Source organism: Carassius carassius, chromosome 40 (assembly GCF_963082965.1).
Source record: "Carassius carassius chromosome 40, fCarCar2.1, whole genome shotgun sequence".
NCBI lineage: Eukaryota > Metazoa > Chordata > Actinopteri > Cypriniformes > Cyprinidae > Carassius > Carassius carassius.
This window is the reverse complement of record NC_081794.1, coordinates 5,573,976-5,591,493: the sequence shown is the minus strand read 5'-3', so window position 1 is coordinate 5,591,493 and position 17,518 is coordinate 5,573,976. Positions and strand designations below refer to the sequence as shown.

Here is a 17,518-nt window from a genome sequence, read left to right as displayed (position 1 = left end):
GTTGGGTTTAAGAGGGAAATGTCTTTTCAGAGAGATGTTTATCCACACAGGGGGTGGCATGAGCTAAATGGAGCATGCTGTTTTGGAGGCCACAGCGTTTTATGGGCTGCTTGGAAATGCCCACAGTGGATTGTGTCATGTGTTGAGAGACCCGCAAACTGTTGCAGTGCTGCCACTGTGAGTGAAAGCAGCAGTAGTAAAAGACAGCAATAGCAGTTAGAACTAAAAGACATACAGGAGAATGTGCATCTATATCCTGAGAAGCATGTTTGTTTGAGGAACATACATTGATGTCACACACACACACACACACACACACACACACACACACACACACACACACACACACACACACACACACACATCCATTTTTTATTCTCTGCATTGTTTCCTAACACAACCTTTTAATAAACATGCTATTGCAAACTCTAAATATTTTGTGACAAATTGCTTATGTTCCTTTATATGTTCCTTTATTTATCCATCTACAACAAGCAAAAAACATTAAGCTTGTTATTACTTGCACTACTGTCTGTTCATCCAGAAACACTGATTTATCCATTTGCACTGAGATATTTTCTATGCACTTTACGGTCCATTGCACTAGTTTAAATTATGTTCATATGTTCATAGTTCTGCCTATAGTGTACATACACTTTTACATAATCCATCTGTACAGTATATTCATAGTACACCTATGTACATACTACATAGGACACATCTGTTTATCATGCTGATAGTATTTAAAATTTGTAAATTATGTTCATAATACTTATCTGTATAGTTATTGTACATATTGTAGACCTTGTATATTCTGTACTAACTGCTTATTGCACTTCTGGTCAGATGCTAACTGCAGTTCGTTGCCTTGTACCTTACATGTGCAGTGACAATAAAGTTGAATCTAATCTAATCTAATCTAATCTAATCTAATCTAATCTAATCTAATCTAATCTATAAAATAAGTGTCTGCCAATTGCATAAATGTAGTAAAAAACAACAACAATAACAACAAAAAAACACTGGTTTGAGTCCTGCAGCACAAGTGTTAAATACTAAGCTGTTTTTTAATCATGAAATGCAATGACATTAAATGAATAAATGAATGCATTTTTACAAATTATGCATTCAATTACAATAACATTTGACATGTGATTTTATCTGAAGACTTACATTATATTAAATATGTACATATTTTCATAAGTTCATGCATTCCACGGGAAATGAACCCATGACCTTGGCGTTGCTAGCACCATGCTTTTTAAACTACAGGAAGGCAAATGTAATTTAATATGGATTTATACTTGATTCAATTTAGTTTGAACCCATACTGTGATGATGGGGTTGGGTGTCCACATGCTCTATTCTAATGGAATTCACTAATGGATTTTAGGATTGCTGTACCACTAGGTGGCAGCCTCAAGACTTTCTCTGTCTAAGGAGGAAAGTATCCTTACAATGTTCACCATTTTTTCCAAGAGGCTTCAAGAACAGAAAAATAATATCCTTGCATCCATGTTTTTAAGATTCCACAACATACAGGTTCTATAAATCTGCTCCATTCCTTAGCTTTTACATTTGCGTTCTCATGTGCTTCATAAGTCACGTGATATAGCACATCTGGTGTCACGACATCTTGCACAACAAACAGTGCGAAAACTATGCGCCTCTACTGCTGTGTGTGACCGAACAGATGTTCGTGAGCTAACAAAAACAAAATACACTCACACACTCTGGCTCAATTCAGCATAGTTCACGTGAAAGAGGGAAATTTATTATGGAGGCTAGCAATTAATAACATTTCAAATGACAGTAATTTTTTAATGGAGCTCTGAGGTCACACAGGCCTTTTTGCATGAAGGAAAAGCAGGAAGCTGCTCTGTTTTTCTACTACATAATTTGGATTGCTCCACCATCGTGAGCAGACAGATGTTGTGGCAGCAACGGAGATGTGATAACATCTTCTTGTGTGAGGGCTGCAACCAAAGAAGGTTTGATGATAATATTGAGACCTTAATGGAGAGGCTCAGGCTTTCCTGTGGCCCTCCAAACAGCGAAGAGGCCTCCCAAGTGATTCGGGATGTTTATTGCTGTTGTGTTGCAATAAAGTCCCAGAGAACATACACAATGTCTCGTTATGTAGCAGAACACTGCTGTGTGCTCACTGCAACATTACAACCTCAAACACACACACACACACACACACACACACACATCACTGACTGTGTCAGTTTTTATACTAGTGGCAAATGAGAATAAATCATTTTTAAAGGATTGAATAATTTGGCTTTCTGCAGTATTTTGCATCTACCAAATAAAAAAGGTAATAATAATAATAATAATAATAATTATAATAATTTATACATTTCAATTATTTAAAACCATTTTTGCCACTTGCATTAGCATTTATTGCTCATATATATATATATATATATATATATATATATATATATATATATATATATATATATATATATATATATATATATATATATATAACATAGAGACAACAAAGTTTAAGTTTTGCTTTTTAAAATATGAAAAATAATTGACTGAGGGTTTTTTGATAATCTTTTTTGTAATCGTGTATTATATAATTATATGATATGATATATAATATTTATTATATTCTTATGAAGCAAACATTTCAAATTATAATTTATAAGTTATAACTTATTTCAGGCAAAAGATTCTGTAGTCTCGAATAGATCATTAAAATAAAATGAAATGAAATAAAAACTATTGTAATGAAGTCACGATACGAAGTATATTGTTTTGTGTAGTTTGATGTTTAATTTAAAAAAATAAAAAACTAATAAATTAAATAAAAATAAAATAAATGTTAACCTTGGGTATAATAAATACATAATAAGTAAATAAAAATGCTAATGCATGAAATCTTATTTATTCATGTTTTTCTTTTTTAAGTTTATTGCAAGTCAAATTAGTAAATACAATTAAGCAACTATTTATAGAACTTGTATCAACTATACATTATATTATATTATAAGAAAAGGTTTACTGTTTTACATTATTAATAGTCTCAAATTGTACCTTTCAAATTCTAATTATTAACAAATCTGCTGTTGACCAAATAATAATACACTAAAATAATAAAAATTAAATAATTATGCCTAATTTGAATATTTTAAAAACAAAGCACAATGCAAAATATATTGCTTAATGTATAATTTGCAAAAATAACAATGCGATATTATGAAATATAATAATATGTGACCCTGGAGCACTAACAGTCTTAAGTCACGCAGCCTGTCTGTAGTCTGTAGCAATAGCCAACAATACACTGCATGGGTAAAAAATTATAGATTTTTCTATTATGCCAAAAATAATTAGGATATTAAGTAAAGATTATGTAAAGATTATGATTATTAACTTTTTTATATAACTTGTTTTGTATCAGCTATAAAATCCTGTTGGACCCATAAAATCCCAATGTTCCTCATATCTGTTGTTATGGTAATGTCTCATTTGCTCCTCACACTGTAACAGAGTCATTCTGGGAAGAAATTTATTTCCTTGGGATCAAGAGGGCAAGTCTATTGTATCCAAAATCTACCAACAAAAGAGCCAAAGATGTTCATTTAAAGGAGGGAACCTTAAATCCCCTCTGGGTCCACTGTGGGAGCATACTGGGCCGCACACGCCAGCAGCCTAACAGCTCTCCATGGAGATGAGAACCCGGTCTGATTCAACCGTGTGGTGGACCAGGTGATAAGCACTGGAAGAATGGAGCGCTTCGGACTGTTTTTACAGCTGCTGCCCCCCTTTAAGAGCAGGCCAGTGGGAGTTCTGTTCTCCTGTCCTCCTATAAATCTCTTCATACAGCAGCCGGAGATTTATTAAGGGCTCTGAGTTGGACTGGCCAAGATGAGTGAGGGTGAGTCAGAAATGTCAGCCAGGTTTCTCCATCTTTGTGTGAGAAGATGGCACGGCACAGGCAGAGAGAGCAGCGAAACACTCACAGTCTGTGTTTTTTAAGCATAGCTTAACTGATAATGGTCGCTAAACACTCTCAGAAGAAAAGGTACAAAAGCTGTCACTGGGGCAATGCTTTTTCAAAAGGTGCTATTTAGATATATTTTTTTAATTATTTACCAAAGAAAATAATGTTAGAAAACTTTCTCTTCATTAAAAAAATGAACCCAAAAACATTAAGCAACATAACCTTTCTAACACTGATAATGATATAAAATGTTTCTCAAGCAGCAAATCAGCATTCATGTATTAGAGTAATTTGAAGACTGAAGTAATGCTGCCGAAATGTATCTTTGCATCTCAGTAATACATTACAATTTAAAATGTTAGTCATCTATCTATCTATCTATCTATCTATCTATCTATCTATCTATCTATCTATCTATCTATCTATCTATCTATCTATCTATCTATCTATCTATCTATCTATCTATCTATCTATCTATCTATCCATCCATCCATCCATCCATCCATCCATCCATCCATCCATCCATCCATCCATCCATATATCTATCCATAGACCATTTTATAGAAAAATTTTGCTGTCAAAAGACTGACATTAGAGATCTTAATAATTTAATTGAATTGTTGCTTCTTCGAATTACAGTGATTTTGATTTTATTTAAATGTCAACAAAGCAGCATTCACAATACATGCTATTTTTGTAATATGATGTATTTGCTATTGAAAAAAAAAAAAAAAAAACAGGCCAAAAGTTTGCATGGTAATTACATTGTGAAAAGTGGTTCTTGACAAAAAGGTTGACAAATAGCAGTGCTTAGTTATCAGTGCTTTCTTTTTCAAGAAAGATAAGAACGACTAGCTTTTTTTCCATTTTACAATAACATGCACAGATGACTCATTAGAAAAGACAATGAACGTGCATTAACAAAATAAATATAGGGTAAATTCTGAATCCATGATAACTTGAAAAGTTCCAGCAACACATGAAATGTTGCTAATTTTAGAACAGGACATTCACTGCATGCCGCTAAGATACAACAAAGAGGATATCATTTTGATTTAATGTCAACATGCAAACACCGAATGAAAACTCTGAAAGAAGCAAAGTCTTTCATAGTAAATCAAACTCAACCTTTTCTTGTGACAGTGCTCTGTGAAGGTCTGCGGAGCATCAACCTGAGCTTTACGATGGCAAATGAGTGAAACAGACAGCGAGAGACTTCAGAGACTAAAATGAAAATTCCCTACATCGGTTCAGACTCTTCAGAAATGGAATGCGTCCTCAGGAGCCACATAAATATACCGCAAGCTGCATTTCCACTTTTAACACACAAAAGAGTCTCAAGGCCATTTCTAGTTCCTAGCATTCCAGTTATGGCCCATCCGAAGGCGATGATGACTGCATTAGTTGTGATGGCTCTTTGGCCAATTGAGGAGAGGGATAATAGCACATAACTGTGGGTGTTGGTCCAATCCCAGATGATCCATGGTTCCAGAGACTTTTAGGAGCCTGTAAATGTGTCTGCAAAGTATCTGTCATTATTAAGCAGCTGAGGTCTTGATATTACTAAGCACTTTCAGCCACCAAGAGACATGCCTAGCATACAGATGAAAATATTTAATTATTAGTAATCTTCCATTTTTTGGAAGAAAAATAAAATCGGTAAATGCTGGTTCCAGTAACGACACTCACAGTGAAAAACAGTGGACTGTTAAAATGCAAACTAAACTCAAACGATTTTACCATAGTGCATGATTTGTAAATGAATACATTTTGAAGTTTTCATCACAAAACCAGCTCTATATGGCTTTTCTGATGTAGTTAACTTGCTTAGTAGCTCACCTTGTACAGCAATATGTACAGTTTTAAACTGGTCCTATTATGCTTACAAAGCCCTGATTTTGTTTTGGGTGTGTACTAGAACAAGCATTCATGCTAGGTTGTTCAAAAAACACATTATTTTTTGAATATTTTACATTATTACAACCCCTCTCTCCCCAGTCTGGCATGAACGGCTCAAGTAGTTCCTATATCAAATGAAGGCCCGTCTTCTGAAATACAAAATGTGCTGTGATTGGTTAGCCGGGCCAGTGTGTGTTGTGATTGGCAGCACTCGGCGCCAGGTCGGGAAATGTCACGCCCCCTACCATAGCCGCCTGTAAGCTTCAGTGTAAATATTGCGTCAAAATCAAATCAATTTGAGCGTGATTTAAACCCGGATGATTGTAACCACTCACCACAAGTTTGTCTGCCTTGGGAAAGCTAGCATATCTCAGACATAGTGATAACACTCCTTGCCTTCTCTAGTGCAGCTCAACCAGGCCTTGTCCCATTCGTAGGCATCTGTTATATCACAAATCCTGGAAAATAAGTGTTGTAGTCCAAGCAAGTCATTCGTTATAGTTTTTAAAAAGTGATTTCTGTAAAATAAAAAATCTCCCTTTGAACTGGACATTGAGCTTTGTAACAATTTGCTGAAATTTCACCACAGACACAGTTTTTCAATGAACCTTGGATGAAGACAGAAATAAATTTATGCTGCGATGCTCACAAATTTCTCTGCTTCTCAACCTGCATTCAAAACTCAATAGGATAGTAATATAATTATTACAAATGATTTAAAAAAATGTTCAGCTTAAATTAAGATTCAATTCCTTTACACAAAGAATTAAAATGGTTATACTTTTGTTAAACATCACAACTAGATTTGATTTATAAGAAAACCAGTCAGTATCTGGTTTGACCACCATTTGCCTCACGCAGTGCAACACATCTCCTTTTCATAGAGTTGATCAGGTTGTTGTTTGTGGCCTGTGGAATGTTGGTCCACTCCTCGTCAATGGCTGTGTGAAGTTGCCGGAAATTGGCAGGAACTGGAACACGCTGTCGTATACATGGGTGACATGTCCAAGAACTGGGATGTTTTCAGCTTCCAGGAATTGTGTACAGATCCTTGATCCGCACCCCCACCATGGGCCACTCGATCCACAGCGTTGACATCAGCAAACCAATCACCCACACGATGCCATACATGCTGTCTGCCATCTGCCCTTTACAGTGAAAAACGTGATTCATCCGTGAAGAGAACACCTCTCCAAAGTGCCAAATGCCTTCGAATGTGAGCATTTGGCCACTTAAGTTGGTTACGACGACGAACTGCAGTCAGGTCGAGACCCCGATGGGGATGACGAGCATGCAGATGAGCTTCCCTGAGATGGTTTCTGGCTATTTCTTTGGTTATGCAAACCGATTGCTGCTCAGCTGTCCAGGTGGCTGTTCTCAGACGATCTTGAAGGTGAAGATGCTAGATTTGGAGGTCCAGGGCTGGTGTGGTTACACGTGGTCTGCGGTTGTGAGGCTGGTTGGATGTACCGCCAAATTCTCTGAAACACCTTTGGAGGCAGCTTATGGTAAAGAAATTAACATTCACTTCACAGGCAACATCTCTGACTCATTCCTGCAGTCAGCATGTCATTTGCACGTTCCCTCAAAACTTGTAACATCTGTGACATTGTGCTGTGTGATTTTAGGGTGGCCTTTTATTGTGGCCAGCCAAAGGCACACCTGTGCAATAATCATGCTGTCTAATCTGTCTGCTCTTTTTGTTGTTTTTGATTGCTTCCACTGTCCTCATCTGTAAGTCGCTTTGGATGAAAGCGTCTGCTAAATGAATAAATGTAAATGTAATCAGCATCTTGATATGCCACACCTGTGAGGTGCATGGATTATCTCGGCAAAGGAGAAGTGCTCACTAACACAGATTTAGACAGATTTGTGAACAATATTTGAGAGTAATAGGTCTTTTGTGTACATAGAAAAGTCTTAGATCTTTGAGTTCAGCTCATGAAAAGAGGACATTAAGTAAAGATCATGTTCCATAAAGATATTTTGCAAATTTCCATTAATTACCATAAATATACCTGATGAGTAATAATGCATTGCTAAGGACCTCATTTGGACAAATTTAAAGGCGATTTTCTCAATAATTAATTTATTTATTTAATTAATAATATTTTTTTGCAGATTCCAAATTTTTAAATAGATGTATCTCAGCCAAATATTGTCCTATATTTACAAACCATACAACAATGGCATTTATTCAGTTTATTCAATCAGTTTTCAGATTTCATAAATCTCAACTTCAAAATATTGAGCCTATTGAGGTTTTGTGGTCCAGGGTCACACACACACAAACACACACACACACACACACACACACACACACACACACACACACACACACACACACATATATATACATACACTTAAAAAAAATGTAATATGTAATTTATAAAACAGTTTGAAGTAATGCCCACATACGGTAAATCAATGGCCATACAAGCATTAGACAACATATTAATCTATTCAGTCACATAAATTATAACATTATGGGCCAATTCACAGGAAATTGTAAAATCTATTTTTGTTAAAAGTTATCAGAATGAAGTTAATTGGTTTAGGGCTACAACATTCAATCCCCTAAACTACAAACATCTCTGTTCTCAACAATCACATACACACAGTGCATCACTTTCATCGTGCAAAAGAGGCGGGCCCAAAGTCAAGGCTGTTGGCTTAATCGCATGCTGCACTATCTAGCTGAACGGTGACTGTTTTCTTCCAGAGGTGTTGCGCAGGATCAACACATCTTAACTGTCATAATTAGCTGCAGACAGACTTGCAGGAAACAGCAGGTCCCTGAAGGCCACAAAGACTAAGCCGGGCCTGGTGCAGTCCACATGTCAGAACTGTTCATGTGTTTTTCATCATTAATTAGCTTGGATGTTTGCTGCATTCAGTCAAGAGATAACCGCAAATGATTATGTAACATTTTTGTCAGCGCAGGCAATGCCCGTGGCGGCATGCCAACATAAACCACACACAGGAATGCGAATGGCCTTTGACTTGGACCGTGACCCTGAAAACACATTGTTAGCCCATATGAACTTGATCTGGTGTTTGTTTGGAATGGCCAAGCTGTTGTTGTCATTGTTTGCATTCCGTCCTCTTGATCGCAATATTATTACTGTTGCCATAAGCTCTTAAAACTTTACAGAGAAATGAAACACTTGTATAATTGCGTAACAAATGTTTGATGAACATTATGGCTTTGAAAATATTTCGGTATCAAAGGACACTCAGCACAGTTCGCCAGTAGTTTGCTGTGACCTCTGTGAAAGAGTGCTTCATTTGGAAATTATTGAACTGTACCCATAGGTGTTGTGGAATTACCATGGTACAGTGTTGTTTCAGATGGTCGTACTATGGTACTGCAATTGCTTTTGGGTTTAACAGGGTATTCCAAGAATAAAGTTACTTTCAGAAAATTATTACCATGGTACTGTACATGCCAAAACAAAAGTACGCAGATCCAAAATAAATGCAATATGGTATTTCTGGTATTTATACTTTGTGTTCTATTATCTAAATGTTTGTTGGTAAAACTGTCATATTTTAATTTTCATCAAGGCTGCATTTATTTGACAAAAATACAGTAAAAACATTAATGTAATGTCAAATATTATTACACTGATTTCTATTTTATATGTGTTAATCATGTATTCCTGTGATGCAATGTTTCATTTTCAGCATCATTACTTCAGTCTTCAGTGTCATGATCTTTCAGAAATCATTCTAATATGCTGCTCTGCCGCTCAAGAAACATTTGCATAATATTTTTGTGGAAACTGTGATGCATCTTTTTCAGGATCCTTTGACAAATAGAAAAGACCAGCATTTATTTGAAACAAATCTTTTGTAGGATTATAAATGTCTTTACTGTTACTTTTGATCAATTTAATTAATCTTTGCTGAATAAAATATTACTTTCTTTCAAAAAAATGGTAAAGTAGTCAATTTACTAAAAAAGCACAAATACACATACATTATAAGCCATAAACATCTTAAAAACATCTGCTAAATGTGTTAACATCCAACAGGGTGCATTTTAGCCATTTGTTTGAAATGCATGTTGTTCTGGGTGGTTGCTTACTTTTCCAAGTCAAAAGAGTCAAATAGCAAAGCAATAGTGTACCTCAAAAAGCCACATAATTTAATCATTCATTTCAACATTCATTTTTATGTAGCAAAATCATGCCTTTTCCATAGCAGCAGTTCAGGTCGAGTTATGTGCCAAAGTTGAATTTGTAAAGTGGTAAAACGGAACAACTGACTGGACTCGAACATAATACTAGTGATTAAGATGATTCCAAAACAAATGAAGCAGCCCAGTGCAAACCTAATGAATATCCAGTGATAAACTGTAAGTATGATAATATTCCAAACAAACATATTGTCAAAACAGGACTGATAATCTAACACGCAAACTGTCCTCTTCTTACAATGATTAGACAAAAGATGACCGTAATCAGGGTAACCAAAGCTGAGATACTACTAGAAGGATTCATCTGACCCTGAAGCCAAGATACTGTCAGGGATGACTATGTAAAGATATTTAAAATGTTGTTGTAAATGTAATTTATGTAACACTTCGATAAGACAAATTCCAGTGGAACAAGAGCAAGGGTGTTGATGTCACGGTTGGTAAACCGTGATCTCTGGGTTTTGCACTTTGTGGTTGAAGTCTGTGTGTTACGCGTCAGCACTAATTAGTTTGTGGGCGTCTCCGTTAATTGTCATCAGCAACAGCTGTCACTCATTACTCATCCCTATATATTGGCTTGTCTAGCATCTTGTGTTCGTGAGAGTGTTGTTTCATGTTTATGACCTATGCTTTGCTTTCTTGTGTGTTTCTGCGTTGGATGTCCGTCTCTCCCCGGAACCCCGTCCACTCTACGCAACCCACCACCAAGCAACACCACTTACCTTCGGCTCGCTTCCCCGCAGTTCCTGTGTCACCCTCTCCTGCTGCCTACTCACCTCCGCCTTCCGGATTCGTCACTCATCACCACCATCTTGGACTGTGCATTCCTCCCAGCGTTGTTTGTGTCTCAAGTACTGTCTATATCATTGTCTTCATTAAATATCATTAATCTCGCACTTGCTTCCTGCCACTCCTTCACCCAGTCGTTACAGAACGCTCTCACCAAACATGGAAGCAGCGAGCACCCCTTCACTGTCTGAATTCATTCACCACAGCGTCAACCGCATGGATCAGCAGCAGGAGAGCATCGTGAACACCGGACGCGCGATCCAAGCGCTGGTGACACAGGTGTCCGAGCTCACCCAGCGGATTCATCAACTCACCTCTCCCACTGCGCCCACCGCACCGCCTGCGCCACCCGTCCCCCGGGAGACCTCCCAGGACCACTTCCGGCCAGAGCCGCGACTTCCAGCGCCAGAGAGTTACTCCGGTGAGTCAAACTTTTGCAAGACTTTCCTTAACAAATGTTCCATGCATTTTGCATTGCAGCCCCGCACCTTCGCGACAGAGGAGTCCAAGGTTGCGACAGAGGAGTCCAAGGTTGCGTTTGCTCTTACCCTACTCTCTGGCAGGGCCGCCTTATGGGGGACGGCGGTGTGGGAGAATCAACATCTGTGTTGCGCCTCGTTCCATTGACTCTCTCCTTGCACGTCACTTGAACCTTCCAGTCCTTCCTGTGTCTCATGCCATCTATGTCACCGCATTCAATGGCCAGGAACTGCTACACGTCACCCACTACACTGAACCCATAACTCTGCTCACCTCAGGCAACCACAGTGAAACCATATCCTTTTACCTCATGGACTCCCCTGTAGCTCCCATTGTTTTAGGTCACCCCTGGTTAATCAAACATAATCCACGAGTGGATTAGGGTTCCAACACAGTCACCTTGTGGAGTGTAAGTTGTCATGAGTCTTGTCTGGTTTCTGCTTGTCCTGTTGTGCCGGTTTCTGTCTTTCAGAAAGAGACCATGGTGTTATCAAACGTGCCCGCAGAGTACTTGGACCTGAAGGAGGTGTTCAGTAAGTCCCGTGCTGCTTCTCTTCCTCCGCATCGTCCCTACGACTGTGCTATAGATTTAGTGTCAGGTAAGTCTCCGCCTAAAGGCAAGCTTTACTCTCTTTCTATTCCGGAGAGGGAGGCCATGGAGAAATACATTTCTGATTCCTTGGCATCGAGGTTCATCCGCCCTTCCTCTTCTCCAGCGGGGGCGGGATTCTTTTTTGTGGGTAAGAAGGATGGTTCTCTGCGACCTTTTATTGACCACCGAGAGCTGAACAACATCACGATAAAGAACACCTATCCGTTACCGTTGATGTCTTCAGCTTTCGAGAGGTGACAGGGAGCATCCGTATTCACAAAATTGGATTTACGTAACGCTTATCATTTGGACCGCATCAGGAAGGGGGATGAATGGAAAACCGCCTTTAACACCCCTAGAGGGCACTTTGAATATTTGGTGATGCCGTTTGGGCTCTCCAACTCGCCAGGGGTTTTCCAAGCACTCGTTAATGACGTGTTGAGAGACATGGTAGATCAGTTTATATATGTTTACCTAGATGACATACTGATTTTTTCTTCATCTCTCCAGGAACATGTTCAACACGTCAGACGAGTGCTCCAGAGGTTACTCGAGAATGGGCTTTTTGTCAAGGCGGAGAAATGCGTATTCCATGCACAGTCTGTCCCCTTCCTAGGGTATATCGTCTCGTCCGAGGGAAGGTTAAGGCTGTGATAGATTGGCCATCTCCAGATTCCTGTAAGGCCCTACAGCGGTTTCTGGGGTTCACCAATTTTTATCTACATTTCATTCGTAATTTCAGCCAACTAGTCTCACCTTTGACGGCCTTGACCTCCCCCAGTACTTCGTTCAGGTGGTCGGATGCAGCCGAAACTGCTTTTACCAACCTCAAGAGCCACTTCGTTTCGGCTCCTATCCTTGTAGCTCCTGATCCCACACGGCAGTTCATGGTGGAGGTCGGCGCATCAGAGGTGGGGGTAGGAGAAGTTCTTTCCCAACGTGCTGCCTCGGACGATAAGATGCATCCCTGCGCATTTTTCTCACATCGTTTATCTCCTGCTGAACGCAATTATGACATTGGTAACAGAGAATTGTTGGCCGTCAAATTAGCTTTAGAGGAGTGGCGTCACTGGTTGGAAGGGTCAGGGGTACCTTTCATTGTTTGGACCGATCACAAGAATTAAGAGTACATTAGAACAGCCAAAAGACTCAATTCCAGTCAGGCTCGATGGGCACTTTTTTTCGGTCATTTTGATTTTACTCTGTCATACAGCCCGGGTTCCAAAAATGTCAAACCCGATTCTTTGTCACGTCTTTTTGATCCCTCCGCCCGCCTGCTGACTCCCGAGTATATTTTACCTGAGAAAATAGTCATCTCAGCACTCGTATGGGAGGTCGATTCAAAGGTCAAGATGGCCTTAGAAGGGGTAAGCCCCGGTTGCCCACCGAATCGTTTATTTGTGCCAGAAGAGTAACGGTCCGAAGTTATTCAGTGGGGTCACTGCTCTAATGTTGCTTGTCATCCAGGGATAACCCGAACCAAGGGGTTAGTTAAACAACGATTCTGGTGGCCACTTATGGCTCGTGACGTCCATGATTTTGTTTTGGCTTGCTCAGTTTGTGCCAGTGGTAAGTCGTCTACCCGGCCTCCTGATGGGCTTCTTCAACCGCTGTCTGTCCCTTCGAGACCCTGGTCACATATCGCACTAGATTTTGTTACCGCCCTCCCGCCTTCTAATGGCATGACAGTCGTTTTGACCGTAGTGGACCACTTCTCGAAGGCGGCACATTTCATTCCCTTGCCCAAATTACCTACAGCCAAGGAGACAGCGGTCACTATCCTTAATCACGTCTTTCGGTTACATGGCCTCCCAGTAGACGTGGTTTCTGACAGGGGATCCCAATTCATATCCAAATTTTGGAAGGAATTTTGTAAATTGCTAGGAGCGATGGTTAGTCTGTCTTCGGGTTATCATCCCCAGAGTAACGGGCAGTCTGAGCGAGCCAACCAAGATTTAGAGAGAACGTTGCGATGTTTGGTCTCCAAGAATCCTTCTTCCTGGAGCCAACAACTCTCTATGGTGGAGAACGCTCACAATTCGTTACCAGTGTCAGCCACGGGCCTCTCTCCGTTTCAGTGCAGCGTAGGTTACCAGCCACCAGCTTTTCCTAGTCTGGAATCTGAAGTCGCGGTCCCCTCCGGTCACGCATTTGTCCAGAGGTGCCACCGCACTTTGACCAGAGTCCGCGAAACTCTGCTCCGGATGAGGGAGCGCACTAAGGCCAAGGCCAATCGCCACCAGTCAAAGCCTCCTGTTTACGTCGTGGGCCAAAAAGTGTGGCTTTCTACTAACAATATTCCTCTCCGTTCCGTTTCTAACAAATTAGCTCCCAAATTCATTGGCTCGTTTACTGTCACCAAGATCATTAGTCCAGTGACAGTCCGCCTCAAACTACCTCCAGCGTACAGGAGAATACATCCCGCCTTCCATGTGTCCAAAATTAAACCCATGTTTTATTCACGTATTAATCCGCCTACCCCGGTTCCCCGCCACCGCGTCTCGTGTATGGGGAACCGACCTATTCGGTTAATCGTATTCTGGACTCGAAATGGAGGGGATGAGGATTCCAGTACTTGGTGGACCGGGAAGGTTATGGTCCGGAGGAGAGGAGTTGGGTACCTGCTAGGGACATACTGGATCACTTCCTTATTGATGATTACAATCAGCAGGTAGGCCCTTCTGGGAACTTCAGGAGGCGTTCTTAGAGGGGGGGGGGGGGTGTACTGTCACGGTTGATAAACCGTGATCTCTGGGTTTTGCACTTTGTGGGTGAAGTCTGTTTGTTACGCGTCAGCACTGATTAGTTTGTGGGCGTCTCCATTAATTGTCATCAGCAACAGCTGTCACTCATTACTCATCCCTATATATTGGCTTGTCTAGCGTCTTGTGTTCGTGAGAGCGTTGTTTCATGTTTATGACCTATGCTTTGCTTTCTTGTGTGTTTCTGCGTTGGATGTCCGTCTCTCCCCGGAACCCCGTCCACTCTACGCAACCCACCACCAAGCAACACCACTTACCTTCGGCTCGCTTCCCCGCAGTTCCTGTGTCACCCTCTCCTGCTGCCTACTCACCTCCGCCTTCCGGATTAGTCACTCATCACCACCATCTTGGACTGTGCATTCCTCCCAGCGTTGTTTGTGTCTCAAGTACTGTCTATATCATTGTCTTCATTAAATATCATTAATCTCGCACTTGTTTCCTGCCACTCCTTCACCCAATCATTACAGTTAGATGCTAAATAGTACCACGGATGCATTTACATGCAACAAAATAATTAATTTATAATCAGACTGATTATTCATGTGAACTGATTGAAGTTTCAATCTATATAAATAATCTGTTTAATGTGAACATTTTAACCATGTAAACCCTAGGATTTTATTAATTTCTAAAAAGTACTTTGCACACATTAGGGCTGGCTTGTAGGCTATAAACAGTTTGTACTGTAGGATAAATATGAAAATATTACCAGCACATCTGAAAAATAGGATGCACAAATAATCAAATTTCTAATCACGATTAAAATTATGGATGCCACAATTACGTAATCTTTCAAAGTGGCAATTAATTGTTCAACGTCTACTTTTCTATTATTCTGTGTGCTTAAGTTGCGTTTCCTTTCTTCCTTTCTTTCTACATGTTATCTTAAGGGTTTTTCCATTGTTTTAATTTTAGTTTTAGAATAACACTGTAATAACATTTATATTTTTACTTTTTTATAATTTAAACAAGAAACCAATGCGACGTATATTTGACATTTGAGGCTTAATACTTTATAAAAGCACTAAATGTTTTTCAGTTAGAGTGTTTTCAGCTTGTTTATTTTCATATAAAAATATTGCATGCAATTGCATCAAACAAGATATAAACATGGTTCAATGTAAATTGTCATAATCATAATTAATAACCACAATTACTTAATAAACGTAATTAATTTCAAGGGAATAATCAACAATTACGATTTTTGTCATAATCGTGCAGCCCTAGTATATGTTGAACGTCATCTGACTAGGGATATGCCGGTATCAAATTTTCCTGTTGCAATTAATTGCTCATGCTTTTATCACGGTAAATGGTATTATCACGGTATTGCAATTTAGTTTAAAAAAAAAGTGCTCATAATACAGTATAACAGGTTAAAAAACTGTTTTTCTTATAACAAAATTAATTGAACATTTAAATACAATAAAGCAATACAGAAAAATATATAAAGTTAAAAGTTTTGCACCGATTAAAGTGCAAAAGAACTATTAAGACCCATAGGTATCACTTTACAATAAGATCTCTTTAGTCCACCATTAACATTCACAATGAGCAATAGCTACATTTGCTACAGAAGTTATTAATCTTTGTTAAAAAATAAAGGTTTTAGTTCATGTTAGCTCAATAAATAATACAGTTGCATCTTTAGATTTTATCAACGTGTTATTAAATATTGGAATACCTAAGATGAATGAATGTTCAGAAGAGTTTTTCATTGGCAGTTTATGTTAACTAATGAATTAAATAATTTTAAAAATGAAGCCCTGATGTAAAATGTAAATTAACAATAAAAAAATACAAAAAATAAAAAATAAAAAAACACCTTCAAACAATTTCTATGTCATGTTGTAGTCCAGATTAAAATAGCCTATTAAGACTTAATACTTAAGTATTTGGCACTGTGATGAACATCATAGCAATTAGACAAATCTGATTGGTTACTTAAAATTATTAAATATGTTTTAGAAAGTAGGGCAGCTGATTTATTTGTGGTGTTTCAAGGGTAAGGACTGCATTTTCTGCAGTTTAGCACCATCTGCTGTCAGAGAGTGAATGTGCTTTCATTCAGCTCGTCCCTAACGTGTTCCTCCATGTGCTTCTCATGCGTGCTTTTTCACATCAGAGTGCACAGAGTCTTTCAAGCAGCATACAGCGGTGTTGTGCATTTTGACCAGTTGATGAGAATAGTATTCTTAAAATGCATTCCAAATTCGGAATAATTTGTAATATATAATTATTCACGGTATTTAGAAGTGCCCACGATAACAATATTGTGCATATTCATTACCGTGATATATCGCATTACCGAATACCGGCACAAGTCTACATCTGACCAAACCCAGAAAACAGCTCTCATCTCTTCTGCTTGTCGGAGAACGTGTTAACGATAATGGCGATATCTATAGACTTTTAGGGCAATCAGTTAAACTAGCCAGCTCTCCTGAAACTTTTTAAAACAGGTTTCAACATGCACATTTTGGAAAACGATACTGTTGTCGTGTAAACTACAAAAATTATGAATTTGTTAAAATGGTGACATCATATGTGTGCATAATTGCTTATTAATTGTAACATACATCCAGAGACGTGGTGTTTCTTTACAAAGTGACGTCGCCAACTACTGGCCAGGCATGCATAATACAGTTATATTGGAAATTTTTGTGGATTTATATTGTAAATCCTATATGCAAAATTGTTCAAGAATGCAAAAGAAAAACATTACATTTTTTGTATAAAAATTGTCATCTTGTTTTGTAAACATACACGTCATATTTGCTAAAAAGCTTTTCTGACAGATATGTCAATTTCCTTTTTAGGTACATAATCAA

At 38.7% G+C, this 17,518-nt stretch overlaps 1 protein-coding gene across 1 annotated transcript in view; it reads right to left on the bottom strand.

The window, feature by feature from the left end:
- The window catches only part of LOC132122011 (protein bicaudal C homolog 1-like), an 88,567-nt gene that overhangs the window by 30,567 nt on the left and 40,482 nt on the right, over window positions 1-17,518 (bottom strand). The window lies entirely within an intron of this gene.